Here is a 13,700-nt window from a genome sequence, read left to right as displayed (position 1 = left end):
CAAGTACCCAGGTGGGCACAACTGGGTGAGACCAACCAGATCTGTCTCCTCATCAGATCGTGGATGAGGGAGGTTTTACTCAGAGCTGAGCAGCTGCAGAACCAAGGGCTGGCTGATAGGACAATCACGATTCCCCAGGAACCACAATTCCCTAGCCTGACCCACCTCAACACCATACTTCCCTTTGCCCAGAGCCATTGCGATTAGTCTCAACCCTGCTCCCCTAGCTCTTCCCTTCCCATGTATATCTTACATCCCTTAATTTTAAAAAACAATAACAGCTATGTAGAATTACATTTATACATCATTTAAAACTAAAGAAATAAGACTAAACATTCTAAAGCAGCTGACAATTTTACCCACTCAGCCTTCTTGATACAGATATAAGTAAAAGGTGAGGGTTGCCACTTCAAAACAAGATGCTTTTGCTTGAATGTGTCCTTGAGACACGACTTTTTGCATGAAGCACTTTTAACTAAATACTTTTCTATGCCAACTGTACTCACATCTACTTATCTCAAACAGGAAGTGGAATCGCACACAGAGAGTAGAGGCAAATGGCCATCAAAAACCTGCTTCTGATATTCATGCAAAACTCATTTAAATGAAACCTATTCCTGCACATTACTTTTAAGTCTAAGGACGCTTCACAGCAGCACCTGCAAGACTGAAGAAGCCATCTCCTGGTTCTCAGGTCAATGAGTAAAGCACACCCTTTTTTAAGAGTTTGCCGCATAACCAGCATGCAAGTGGTCCCCTCCCACTTCCATGAAGGACTGAGACTTGAAATACACCAAGATCCAAAAAGGTAACTGTTGGTTTGCAAGATTTGGGAATACCCCTCCCTTTTGTCATTGTGCTTGTTGCCTATTGGTGCTGCCCTCCTACATTACTTGAGGTGTACCCCAAACCGACTCATTTTCTTCGAAGGAGTATACAGAGAAGTGCAAAAAGGAAGAAAAAATAACCTAACCAACAGAGACTGCTCTTGTCCCCATATAAACACTTCACAGAAAAATAGGGGTGGGGGATAAAATAATAAATGATAATAATAATACATTTTATTTATACCCCGCCCTCCCCAGCCAGAGCCAGGCTCAGGGTGGCTAACAATAGTAAAATTACAGTAAAAACATAATAGGGAGGGAACCAATTTAAAATACAGGTTAAAATGCAATTTAAAATGCAGCCTCATCAAAACCATAAGGGGAGGGAAACATAAGGGTCAGACTGAGTCCAGACCAAAGGCCAGGCAAAACAGCTCTGTCTTGAAGGCCCTGCGGAAAGATGTCAAGTCCCGCAGGGCCCTAGTCTCTTGTGACAGTGTTCCACCAAGTCGGGGCCAGTAATGAAAAGGCCCTGGCCCTAGTTGCGACCAGTCTAACCACCTTGTGACCTGGGACCTCCAAAATGTTGTCATTTATGGACCTTAAGGTCCTCCGCAGGGCATACCAGGAGAGGTGGTCCCGTAGGTACATGGGTCCTAGGCCGCATAGGGCTTTAAAGGTCAAAACCAGCACCTTAAACCTGACCCTGTACTCCACCGGGAGCCAGTGCAAGTTTGTACTAAATACAGCTTATTTTAGTTATTTTTCATATCACCCTTCAGTTCAATAACTCCTAGGCTGGTTTACAATAAAAATAATTCGGGGAGGGGGGGGGGAATAGTTCCAAAGATGTACAAGTATGTGAGTAATGATGAGCGAAATTTCAGAAGCCAGAGAGAACAAAAAGAGGATGCCCAAGAACTGCAGGCAAAACTATGAAACAGTAATGATTCCTACTCATTACTAAGGTGGGGGCACCTTTGTTCCACTCATATCTTAATGCAAACTTACAAAATTTGCTCTTCTCAAACGAATACATGAACAGATCTTTGAAACAGAAATTTGAACTCCTCTGAATTTTGCGATGCAGTTCTCCAGCCAAATCATGCATACAGAAATGCATGCATTTGTAAGAAGTGCTTGGAAAATGTAATGGTTTCTAAGGGGTTGCTCGTGCGTAAGCAGGCACCTATCTCCCTGGCTGGGTGCAAACACCTGGCTGGGCTGCCAAAGTGAACCTTTTCTGTCCGGACCGCCACTCACCCGTGGCTGACTCAGTCGCTGGCAGAATCCGTGAGTGGGCGTTTCTTAAACTTCTTCCAGCAAAGAAGCTCTTTGACGCCTAGTCTCCTCCTACTCTCTCTGCGCGAAAGCCTTCTGCGCAAGGAGGGCGTGGGCAACGGAGGACCCCTACTCTCCCCGCTGGTCCCAGGCAAGGAGTCATGGGACCGCCTCGCCACTTCCCCCACCTGCCCCCCTTCTCCACTGGTGCTACGCTGATTCTCTTCCCCAGAAGATGGGCTGCTTCTCCCGATCCCGGGACGCTCTCTGGAATCCCTCTGGCTTTTGCGCTCTCCCTCTAGTACTGATGGCAGTACCCTGACAGAAAAATAATGCATGAAAATGATATACAAACATGGATTTTATCAGGGTGTGTGTAAATTTCCATGCAAACTTTTTTCATGAAAAGCTTTGCAAATGTTCAGCTGTTTATGAATGATATAAATTGCAAATGAAGAAAAAAGCACAATTAGAAGCAGAGGGGGACTTTGTACTTGTATGTGGAAACGGGACACATAGAATTTAAGATCAGAAAAAGTGGGAAACTGGAAGAATTTGAAACAGAGAGATTTGTTCACTCCTGCACTGACCCCAAAAGAGAATACACACAGACCTCTGAATAACTAAAATTCTATTGTTTTAACATATTGCATGTTTCAATAATGTTTCCCTAGCGGAGCTCCTCCTTTCTGTTTCCAGCACCACCCAAGTTTAAAGCAGCAAAAGTTTCTACTATTAAACAAGCTTTTTTAAACTGTAGTATCTAATCCAAGGAATATTTAACAGTACAGAGTAATGGGATTAGCACACTTAAGAGTCCAACGGACTGCAGCTGTTATTTAATTCTCAACAGCCCAACTTTGCTTTAAAAATGAATTGAGCTCCATTTTTTCTATAAGGCCACACAACAGGGGTAGCCAATGTGGTGCCTTTAAGATGTTGCAGACTCCCACTCTTACCTGCCCCAGCTGGCATGGCCAATGGACAGGGGTGAGTTGGAGTCTATGATATCTGGAAGGCACCTAGTTGGCTACCCCCATCCATTTAAGGATCAATGCACTTTCTGAGTCTTCTGCAGAGGTTTTATTATGAAATCTACACTGACGTAATTACAGGTTTGCTCAACTAAAAAGCCTGGCATTGCAGAATTGCCTGCTCACAACACACATCAGGGTGCCTACGTTAGTCCTCATGCTGGTTGTTGTCAATGCTACAGACTATATATCCTTCGGCATTCAACATCTTGCCTGGGGAAGATAAAGATGTTCCACATCAGCTTCATAATGACCTTGTCTGAAACAAGTTTGGCCAAATACAAGCTATATTTTTAAGCAACAGAGATTAAGCATTTGGGTGAGGAGGAGTATGGCAGTTGTAATTTAATTGCTTCTTGCCCTGCTGAAGTCTTGAGAAAATAAACAGAAATTTATTCTCCCTCATGTTCCGCACCTTCCTTGCCATGACTCTCATCAGGACAGAAATGACATCATTTCTCATCTACAGATATAGATATACAGTGGTACCTTGGGTAACATATGCTTCAGGTTACATACGCTTCAGGTTACAGACACCGCTAACCCAGAAAAAGTGCTCCAAGTTAACAACTTTGCTTCAGGATGAGAACAGAAATCGTGTTCCGGCGGTTAAAAACGGACCTCCGGAACAAATTAAGTACTTAGCCCAAGGTACCACTGTATATATATATTGCTTGCAAAAAGTTTAGTATGTTATGCTAGAAGATGACCTGTCGTCTACATAAAGATACACAGAGTGCCTTAAAGCAGCCTTCCTCCACCAGGTGTTCTCCAGATGTTTTAGACTGCAACTCATGTGCTGGCAGGGGCTGTTGCAGTCTCAAACATCTGGGGAGCACCAGGTTAAGGAAGGCTGGCTTAAAGAAAAGGAATTTGGCTTATCTTGTATGTAACACAACTGCACCAGCAAATTCTTGAACAACCTGTTTTATTACATACATTTAAACCCTAACATGGTCAGGTATGCTCACCTAAAGGCCTGCTTTTGCCCATAATCACCAGCCAGCATTTCAAGATCACCATCTCAGGCCCTGCTCTCTGTTGTCCCTTTAAATCTGGACTCGTTTGGCAAGAGAAAGGACCTTTTTGCAGTGACACTTCAGCTAAGAACTCCTTCCATGGAGAAGCCCACCAAGCTTCTCCCGTTTTCTGGTGCTTTTAAAAAACAAATCTTGGCTACTGCCCATGGTTAGTGAGGGGAAAGTTTAACCACGAGTCTGGGTCTGAGAAAGTTTCTCCGCCAAATATTGGCTTAGCTCAACGCAGCATGGGAGTAAAAAAAATACTCAACAAAGTGCCTGTGGCCTCCTCTCCATGAGCCAACGCGTTTGTCCAGTTGCAGCACTGCATAATTTGGTCTACTGTGTTGTGTGATACCAAGCCCATGTTTTTATCCGTGGTATTCCCCCCCCCCCCAGTTTCTTTTTTAAACTGGACGGGTCAACCTGCTTATTTTTAAAACTGGATGGGTAAACCTGCTTTTCAAACTATTTTTGTTAGCTTTGCTGCTTTAATTATGAGAGTTTTCATTTTTATATCTTCACAGGCCACCTTCTGAGAAGATTTCCTAAAAGACAGAGTATAAATCTATAATCTATCCTCCACAAGCGGCGATAAAAATTTCCATAGAAAAAAGGCTAGCTCTCGAGATTGTCGCATCCCAGGAAAAACAAGGACTGAACAGTGTGATGCAGATGAAAGGGGGAGGCCTGCATTCATGGGAAAAAGTAGGCTTTCATTGCAACTTGGAGGATAAAATAACTATGCCACAAAAACAGGCCACCAGATCTGCCCTATAAATTTCCATCCCCGCTGGCACAAAGTCACCAGGGGCACCCTACAGCTAACCCTTATATGTGGATGGTTACCTTTCCCTGATAAATCACATGGCAAACCGAATGTTTTATTTCATAGAGTTTCTTCCTAGTGTAGGAATAAATCAGTGCTAATCAGAGTGCATTTCATATTAATTATAACACTTTAGTTTTACTTGTCAAGTTCTTGTACTTCTGTTGTAAAATCCATGTGATGCCCTAGATACTGGCCCAGTCTTGATTTATACAGATCCCTCAGGGGAGATCAACTGTACCACACAGGGACCCTGTTTGTAATATTCAGCTCTTCACCTCCAAAATGATAAGCACAATGCTTGCTGCAGAGTAGGCTTGCCCAACAGCTGTGACATTACCTAGCTTTCTAAAACGAAATTTAAGCCTGCGTTGCTGAAGCCAATAGGATCTCACCTTTCACTTGACAGATAAGCTAAAGCCGCAATTCTAACCCCATTTACCTGGGAGGAAGCCCACCGAATTCAGTAGGACTTCTGAGTCAGTATAATTAGGATTGTGCTCTAAGCTCCTAAAGCAAACATCCTTTGCAGTGTCCTCCTATACTGGAAAGAATGCGTATTCACGAAAAACAACCATCCTTTACTTGTCAACAACTCAGTGGAAAAGCACAGCCTATGATTCTCTATTTTGCTTGCATTAGGTCTCACATGGAATCCCTGGCACCTCCAGTTAAAATGAGCTGCGATAATGAGGCGTAGAGAAATTGTGTCCACAATCACTGCCGGTCACTTTAGGCAATATTGAGCCTAGTCTCTGTCAATCCAATGGAATACTTTTTAAAACAAAAAACAAAAATTTGGCATAGCAAAGGATCTAATATGATATTCAACTGGCAATTCTCACTTCACTAACCATCATCCCCTCATATTCAGCTGCCTTCACAGACTTTCACCACATGTGGAAAAGCATCGCCTTTTCATTCTTTGCATATCAAGCACCTCCCATTCTCATTATCTATCTAGTTTATTAATTTTCTAGGTAAGTTAAATGCCATTGCATAGCCATTTTAAACCAATTCATTTTGTAAGTGAAGTACAGGGTAGACTGTAGACTCATGTGTCCAAGAAAAATAAAAATTCCTCATGAGCTAACATCCATACAGGAAGAGACGGAAGACAAATGCAATCAAAATGAGTTTATTTATTATTTTTACAATTTATTTATTTATTTACGGCTATTAGCCCATAAATATTTATTATTATAAATATTATTACAACACTTAACATGAGTGTCTCACCAATGCATCTCTCTTAGACACAAATTTATTTTTATAGCTATATATTTTATGTCAGGGCCTTTCTGCTAATTTGACAATGGGTGAGTTGCTGGGGTGGGAGAAAAGGAGTATCCATCCATCATTACTTTGGTCAGCAACTGCCTAGAGCACTGTTTCCCAAAGCGGGCAATACTGCCCCCTGGGGATGCTGGAACGATCCAGGAGGTGGTAGTAGCCTTGGTTGCAATTGGGGTGGGGGGTTGAATATAAATAAGGGGGTGGTGGAAGCATAAAGAAAGAAGAAATTTTTGAAAAACCATCCATAAAGTCGTCATGATTATTTTCCAAATAAACAGACAAAATGCAAGTTATAACTCGAAATCAGTGGTCAAGTCCACCGACAGATCTTAACAAGCATTTTTTTATTTTAATATTATCCTTTCGAAATTAAAAAATTGTCCAGTAGCACCTTAGAAACCAACTACAGTAAGTTTGTTCTGGGTATAAGTTTTCGTGTGCATGCACACTTCTTCAGATACTTCTTCGTCAGACCAACATGGCTACCTACCTGCGTGTAATGCACTATGTTACTATGGTTGATTTTAATAAGTAATTTTATAATTTAAAGCTTCAAGGTGTCTTATTTACAATAGCATCTTTCTTTACTATGTTGTAGGACATAGGTAGAAATATAGACACATAAAAAAACGCCAATTTGTCACTGCATCTTTCTGTTCATTCACTTAAAGAAGGCAGATTTCCAGGAGGGTGCTACGTAATTATTTTTATGAAAAAGGGGTGGTAGGCCAAATAAGTTTGGGAACCTGTGGCCTAGAGGCAGGTTGAACATTATGATCAAGTCATAAAACCCCATGAAGTCCCCCTCTTTGCTGGCCCCTGTCATAGTGCTGTCATGCTGCCAGAATTACTTAGAGATTTCTCCAGTACCCTTAGGAAGCACTGCAGACATTTCATGGGGAAAGCTACACAGGGTGAAATTCTAGCTGCTCTGCCCTTTTCAATGCACAGTAGCCCTCAGGGCCAGGGCCTGGCAGCTACCTCCCTGCTTAGGCAAGAAAAGAGAGAGTCAAGCAGTAGCCTTCCAAGGAAGCCCCACCCTGAAAGCGTTTGATTAAGGATCAAAACAGCTATGACTAACAGTGTAACAATGCAAAGTCCCAATGGGCAGAGCTGCCAGATCCCAGCTGCCAAGCTGCTAATAGTCAACGAGTTTCACCTGCTACTACCTGGTATCAGGTGCTTCGTGCTCAAACCAGAAGAAGATCATCTCACTGGGTAACTTGGCACAATGACAACCAACGGCAAATGCCTCCTGATACAGGCACACTCTAGAAGGCAAGTTGACCCTTCCAAGTGGCCCTTCAAGAGAGGGAATCAATAATCAATTTCCACTTTGCTCTCAGCTTTAGATTCTCCCATGCATTGTTTGCTTTAATGTTGTGGATGCCCCAAAGGGAGATATCCCTGAAGAAGCATGGAAAATATCCCAGGTTCATTCCCCAACATCTTTAGGTGGGGCTGAGAATCATAGAATCATAAACTTGTAGAGCTGGAAGAGACCATGAGCATCATCTGGTCCAACCCCCTGCAGTGAAGGAATCCTTTTGCCCAATGTGAGACTCGAACCCAGACCCTGAGTTCTCATGCTCTACCAACTGTGGGAAAGACCTGTTTTCAACCATAGAGAATTGCTGCCCTTCACTAGAAGCTTTAGCTACCTACATCCTGGCAAGATTTCTTGACGTAGTCAGTAACACTGGCTACGTTCTCCCCTGCCACCCCCCCCCCATGATATTGTTCATTTTTCTTTTCTATTCTATTTTTAACAGACATGCTGCTCATAATAAATACAACTAAGGGTGCAGCTAAATTACTGTTTATCCATCTTTCTGTGAAACTTTGTTCCCTGTGTATTGTCTACAAAGTTGCCTACAGCTATCCACAATAAGAAAAAAACAGCAAACTGCCTGGGAAAGCAAGCCTTTCTACAAAAACAACAACCAAAAAAACCACTCTCATTTAAAAAAGAAAACCTCTTTTACTGTGGGGTAAATTGAAGTCAGAAAGGCTTTGCATCATTTCTTTTGTTTTGAACTTTTTGCAGGACTCCAGCCTTGGCCTACTAAGTATTAAGCACTGCAATGCTCTGTTGGTTTTCAATAATAAATTGATAAAAATAAGAACTTGATAAAAACCATTCGGAATGGCACAGACCCCTTCAGACAACTGGGCCAGTTCCTTATGAGCTCTACTGCAGCAGTCCTCACACAGTGTGAATAAACTGTACCTCTTATAAAGGGTCTCTCATTTGGTGATATGCTTCAGAATGGCAAATTCCCCCCAGGACTAAACCTGGAGAGATTATTTATACTACTGAGCATGCCTTACATAAATTAGGTTTTATTAAGTATGCTGTGAGTGTGTTTTATTTTTACCTTGTCAGCTACCCTGAAAGGGCTTCTGCCCTTAAAAATGCAGCCTAAAACGCTGTCTAATTAATTAAACATGCAACAGTTTGGCTTTTATTCCAATCTTTCTCTTGCCAGTAAAGATAACAATGCATATTTTTTTAGTTTTTATCATCGACATAATGTTGTAATCCTTCAAAGACTCTTGAGGGATGTTAAAATAACCACCATCAACAATTTATAGTGTACTTGGGTTTTGGCAGAGCTTGTTACTAAAGCTAAATTGGAGAGCAAGAGTCTCATTTTTCACCTCTGTTAATGTGTCATACTTGCAGCACAAGAAGGCTTGCTTCAGTTGTCAACCTTTGTACTCTCCTGAACTGAGGATCAGGTTCACAGGCCATTTTACAACTTAATGATTTCAAGAACTGTGTGAGGAAATTAGCTCATCTCTCCATCAGCATTAGTTGCAAATGACAAGATCTAGTCCTGCTCTGGGATCAGAATCTGTAATTATTCAACTATATTTATTGCTCTGAAAGACACCATATTATCTAGATCTATTACTGCAGTATCTTTAGTTATTTTGCCTCTGATCTGAAGGGTGAAAGCAATAACACCTGTTAGGAACTGCTAGCATCACATTCACTGCTAAGGGACCTCCTGCATATGAGATTTTCCTGCATCTGTTCATATAGTACACCCAAAACTCAAGGGATACAAAGCCCCCATTTACAGCTTGTTGAAATGCCCTTTCTACACAGCACACACACACAGAATCCTGCACTATGGGTGGGTGGTGCCATCTGCATATGGGAAAATATGATGCGAGAAATGCCATGCTATGGAAAATGCACACATTTCCTAATTCAAAGATCACTACTGCAAGCAATTCCCTTCTTCCTTTGCCAAGGAAAGTGTAACATGTAAAAATAATGCATTCTGTCCACAGTCCAAAACAATATGTTGCACCTCAGGTTTCCCTGGTTAATCTGCAAAATATCCAGCACCATCTAATTATGTCATATAGACAAAAGTTCTGTGCTTCAACTGAGAAATATGTTGGCAAGTGGTTTTCACAGGAACATAGGAAGCTGTCTTATACAGTCAGACCATTAATCCATCTAGCTCAGCTTTGTCAACAAAGACTGGCAGTAGCTCTCTGCGATTTCAGATGGGAGACACTCCTTACCCTACCTTGAGATACCAGAGATTGAACCTAGGATATTTTGCATGTAAAGCTCTACATCTGAACACTTAATAGTTTGTGAAAATGCCCAATTAACAATGACCAAGATCCAAATAGAGGCATAGGTTTATGCAAGAGGCTTGTCCTAATCTAATGGAATCTACAGTATAATTTAAGATTCCCTTGCCACCCAATAGCAACATTCTCTAGGTGGCTTGCAGTATCCTAGACAACATTTTAAGAACCTTCACTTACTGATATACATGTACATGCCTCGTTCAGCTTTGCATAATTCAAGAGACAGATAGCATAATGAAAGTCACTCCCCTCTACTTTAAGGAGCATTTGAAATACCATGTCCCATCACCAACAGAGAATTTGTCCAAGGAAGAGGCAGGCATGGTTCTTGACTTTAGCAATACCATTCCAGTGTCTCCACTTTTCCCAATTTCTGTACAAAACTTAAACCCACGCAAAGAAAGGCACAGCTTCCCGAAACAGGGGCCATCAGACAAACTGAAATTTAATATCAACAGCTAATGCAAGACCAAACACTTAAAATGATTAATTTTCTGCCACACACCACAAAGGAAGCAATTTCTCAAGATTCATAGATAACCATCACCCTTCCTTCCTGAATTAATCCATGATAAAATGTATTATATTATCATTTTGTGGCCCAGTTCCTGTTATCTTTCGTTCTCACCTTGCTAACTGTGGGCAGTCAGCACAAGTTACAGCTGCCCTGGAGATGATGCCAGAAATTACCTCCTAGCACCCACTGTGCTTTCTGTCTCCATCTCCTATTCATTGCGGCCTTGGAGCGGGCCAGAATGGCATAGTTAGTACTTCTAAATAGAATGTATAGCTTCTTATAGTACAGCCATGATATACATATACAATAAAATACACTCACTACACAGCAGTTGCTTTTAGTAACATGTATGTGGAGACTGTAATGCAAACTTAGGCTCACTATTGTATCTCCATTTCCTTATCTGTGAGTATGTGCACCAAGGGTACCCAACATGGCTTCTCCAAATGTCACTGTACTCCAATTCCCATCAGCCCCAGACAGGATGGCCAGGGGTTCTAGGATGATGGGAGTTGTAGTCCTTCATTATCTAGGGAGCACCATATTGGCTGAAGAGAATACACATATGCGTATAAATATACACAATCTACTTAGAACACCTGAGAGATTCAACAAGAGATCCAGGCCAGAGTTTGTGAATCACAATTTCTGCCACAGAGAAATGTGTGCACTCTGTTCTCCATCTAGATTATGAGCACTTCCCAATGGGAGAGACCCCACCCCCCAAGTCTCAGCTTCAGACATTCAACAGGAGTCCATAAGTACCACAATACCATTATTGCATCCTGGTAACTTCTCTTTCCTACCTACCAAATATCCAAAGCTATGCCATTTAATGTATCTCACAATTAGTTCCTGGCTCTGAAAGCTCATGCAACTTCTTTTTTTATAAGTTTTTTTATTGTAGCAGACAAACATAGATATTCTTCTGTAACTTGTACTAATAGCCTGTGACCTTTGATCTCAGGTGCGCATTTTGGGTCAGAACCTTCCACCAAATGCTGGTGTTTATCTTTTCCCTGAAAGTTTTGAGGAAGGTTATGTTGTAATAAACATCCTGATAAGGAAGTCTAGCTTTTCCCTGCTGCAAAACCCAGAGCGCATCCTCATTGCTTCCTTCTTTAATTATAAGAGATTACTCAGGTAAGGGCTCAGGACTTCTCTATTAACACCAGAGACTCAGGTTCCACAGTAATCATCACATTCTGAATTAATTAGCAGGCGGCATGTTAATTTAATGAAAGAGGCAGGCAAGGTAACAACCACTGTGTGCAAGGAAACCTTCTTTCGTAGCTATAGTTTCTAATGTTTAGATGTTGTTGTTAAAAATAATAATAATATTTTAAACCTCATGAGTACCCACTATCCTCCCATATCATATGGCAACACACAGCATCAGGAACTTTAAACCCTGCTCCCCATTCTCCAAATACCAACTGCTCTGGAATTATAGCTGTCAACTTTTCCCTATTCTTGCAAGGAATCCTATTCGGAATAAGGGAATTTGCCTTAAAAAAAGGAAAAGTTGACAGCTATGTCTGGAATGTCAGCTTCTTTCTTCATTTCAGAATATCTGATATACCTCAAGCGAGCAAAAAAGCAGTAAACAAACCCAAGGTAAGTGTGTTTGTGGGGCGGAATTTTTTTTTCAGAACTCAGAAACCTTCAAAGTTCTCTTTAGGTCAAAAGTTCTGCAGTCTCTCCCAGCTGCAATCACTTCCTACAGAGAGTAATTACCGCATTTAGAAGTTCTCCTAAAGGTGAGCAATCAACCTTCAACAACTGCCACCCAAAGTTTCCAAAATCAGAGAGAGAGGCTAAATCATTCCATAAAACATGCCGAGAATGACGAACAGGATGGAAAGCCACCCTTTAACCTATATATACACATACATGTAAATTATGACACATATATATGCACAAACATACCGTGTGTGTAGAAAAAAAGATTACTTGCAATGTACATAAAAAAGAGCAGGCTAGTGTATGCTTTTGGAGGTGACTTTTAAAGCGTGTTTGTGGGAGGTGATCTTGGAAAGTGTTAACAACTTCCCCGAACCAAAGCCTATGTTGCTGTTCATATCTATCTATAATAAAACAAGTCGTATTCCAAGCTTTATCTAACAAAAGTCAATCAGGGTTCCCACATGAACAGCGTCAGCAACAGGAGGGGAAAAGCCCAAGACAGAAAGCAGACCCGAATGCAAGGGAGAGAGGGAGGGAGGCGGAGAAAGAGAGAAGAAACTCGGGATGGAAAAAGAGGGAAGGGGCTCAGAGACGGGGAGGGGGGAAAGAGCCAGAAGAGGCGAAAGGGGGGGACAAGGCAGCAGCGCAGCCGCCGGCTTTCTGAGCCGGGAGGGAGGAAGGCAGAGCGCGGGGCTCTCCGTCTGGCCCCCCCGTTTACCTGCAGTCGCCGCCGCCGCCGCCGCCGCGCTTCGTCCCCAGCTGATGCCGACTCGGCCCGGGCGTTGCGCGGCTGCTGCTGCTGCTCCTCGCAGCTCCGCCCCGGCGCTCCTGGGAGCCGAGAGCGGCCGGGCCGGGGCGGGGCCTCCGCTGACGCCACGGCAGGAGAGGGAGGAGGAGGAAGCGCCTGGTGCCGGCCGGAGTTGCAACTTGGAGCGGCGCTTGTCCGCTCTCCTCCCTGGCCAAGGGATGCTGAGCATGCGCGGACCCAGCCGAGCGTGCTCAGTAAGCGGCGCCGAAGTCGCCTGCCCAGTTCGTTGCCCTTTCTCGGACTTCTAAGTCATATACAGTGGTACCTCGGGTTAAGTACTTAATTCGTTCCGGAGGTCAGTTCTGAACCTGAAGCTGTTCTTAACCTCAAGCACCACTTTAGCTAATGGGGCCTCCTGCTGCTGCCACGCCGCCGGAGCACGATTTCTGTTCTTATCCTGAAGCAAAGTTCTTAACCTGAAGCACTATTTCTGGGTTAGCGGAGTCTGTAACCTGAAGCGTATGTAACCTGAAGCGTATGTAACCCGAGGTACCACTGTATGCAAGAAGTAGAACTCGAGCGATCTGCAGCGGGGCAGGAGGACTCGGAGGGTTGTTCAGATAGCAGAGGCTCCCTGCTCAGGGCTCTCCCCTTTGGCTGCCCGCACGAGTCTAATCTTCCGAGTCTGCTGCATGGCAAAGGCAAAGCATCGCCTCAGGCCCCCCACCCCATAGAAAAGGAGAGAATTGGTACCCACACCACGATCATACGCAAAGAATACGGAGGTTTTATCTAGCACAACACCAACAAAGCTTGTGCGCAGCTACAGCAGTCCATGCATTTTA

At 43.0% G+C, this 13,700-nt stretch overlaps 1 protein-coding gene across 8 annotated transcripts in view; it reads right to left on the bottom strand.

Annotated features, from left to right (window-relative positions):
• Window positions 1–13,075, bottom strand: part of MYO6 (myosin VI) — a 113,235-nt gene extending 100,160 nt beyond the window's left edge. For 4 of the 8 annotated variants that reach the window (XM_083608105.1, XM_083608107.1, XM_083608108.1 and 1 more), the window contains exon 1: window positions 12,826–13,075. The gene's annotated coding sequence lies outside the window, so the exon portion shown is untranslated. The remainder of the gene's footprint in view (window positions 1–12,825) is intronic. The other 4 variants (XM_083608106.1, XM_083608109.1, XM_083608111.1 and 1 more) reach the window with 2 other exon arrangements.
• Between the last annotated feature and the right edge of the window lie 625 nt (window positions 13,076–13,700).

This window comes from Podarcis filfolensis (assembly GCF_964270895.1).
Source record: "Podarcis filfolensis genome assembly, chromosome: 3".
Taxonomy (NCBI): Eukaryota; Metazoa; Chordata; class Lepidosauria; order Squamata; family Lacertidae; genus Podarcis; species Podarcis filfolensis.
Note: the sequence above shows the minus strand (reverse complement) of the source record. Positions and strands in the feature narration are given on the sequence as shown.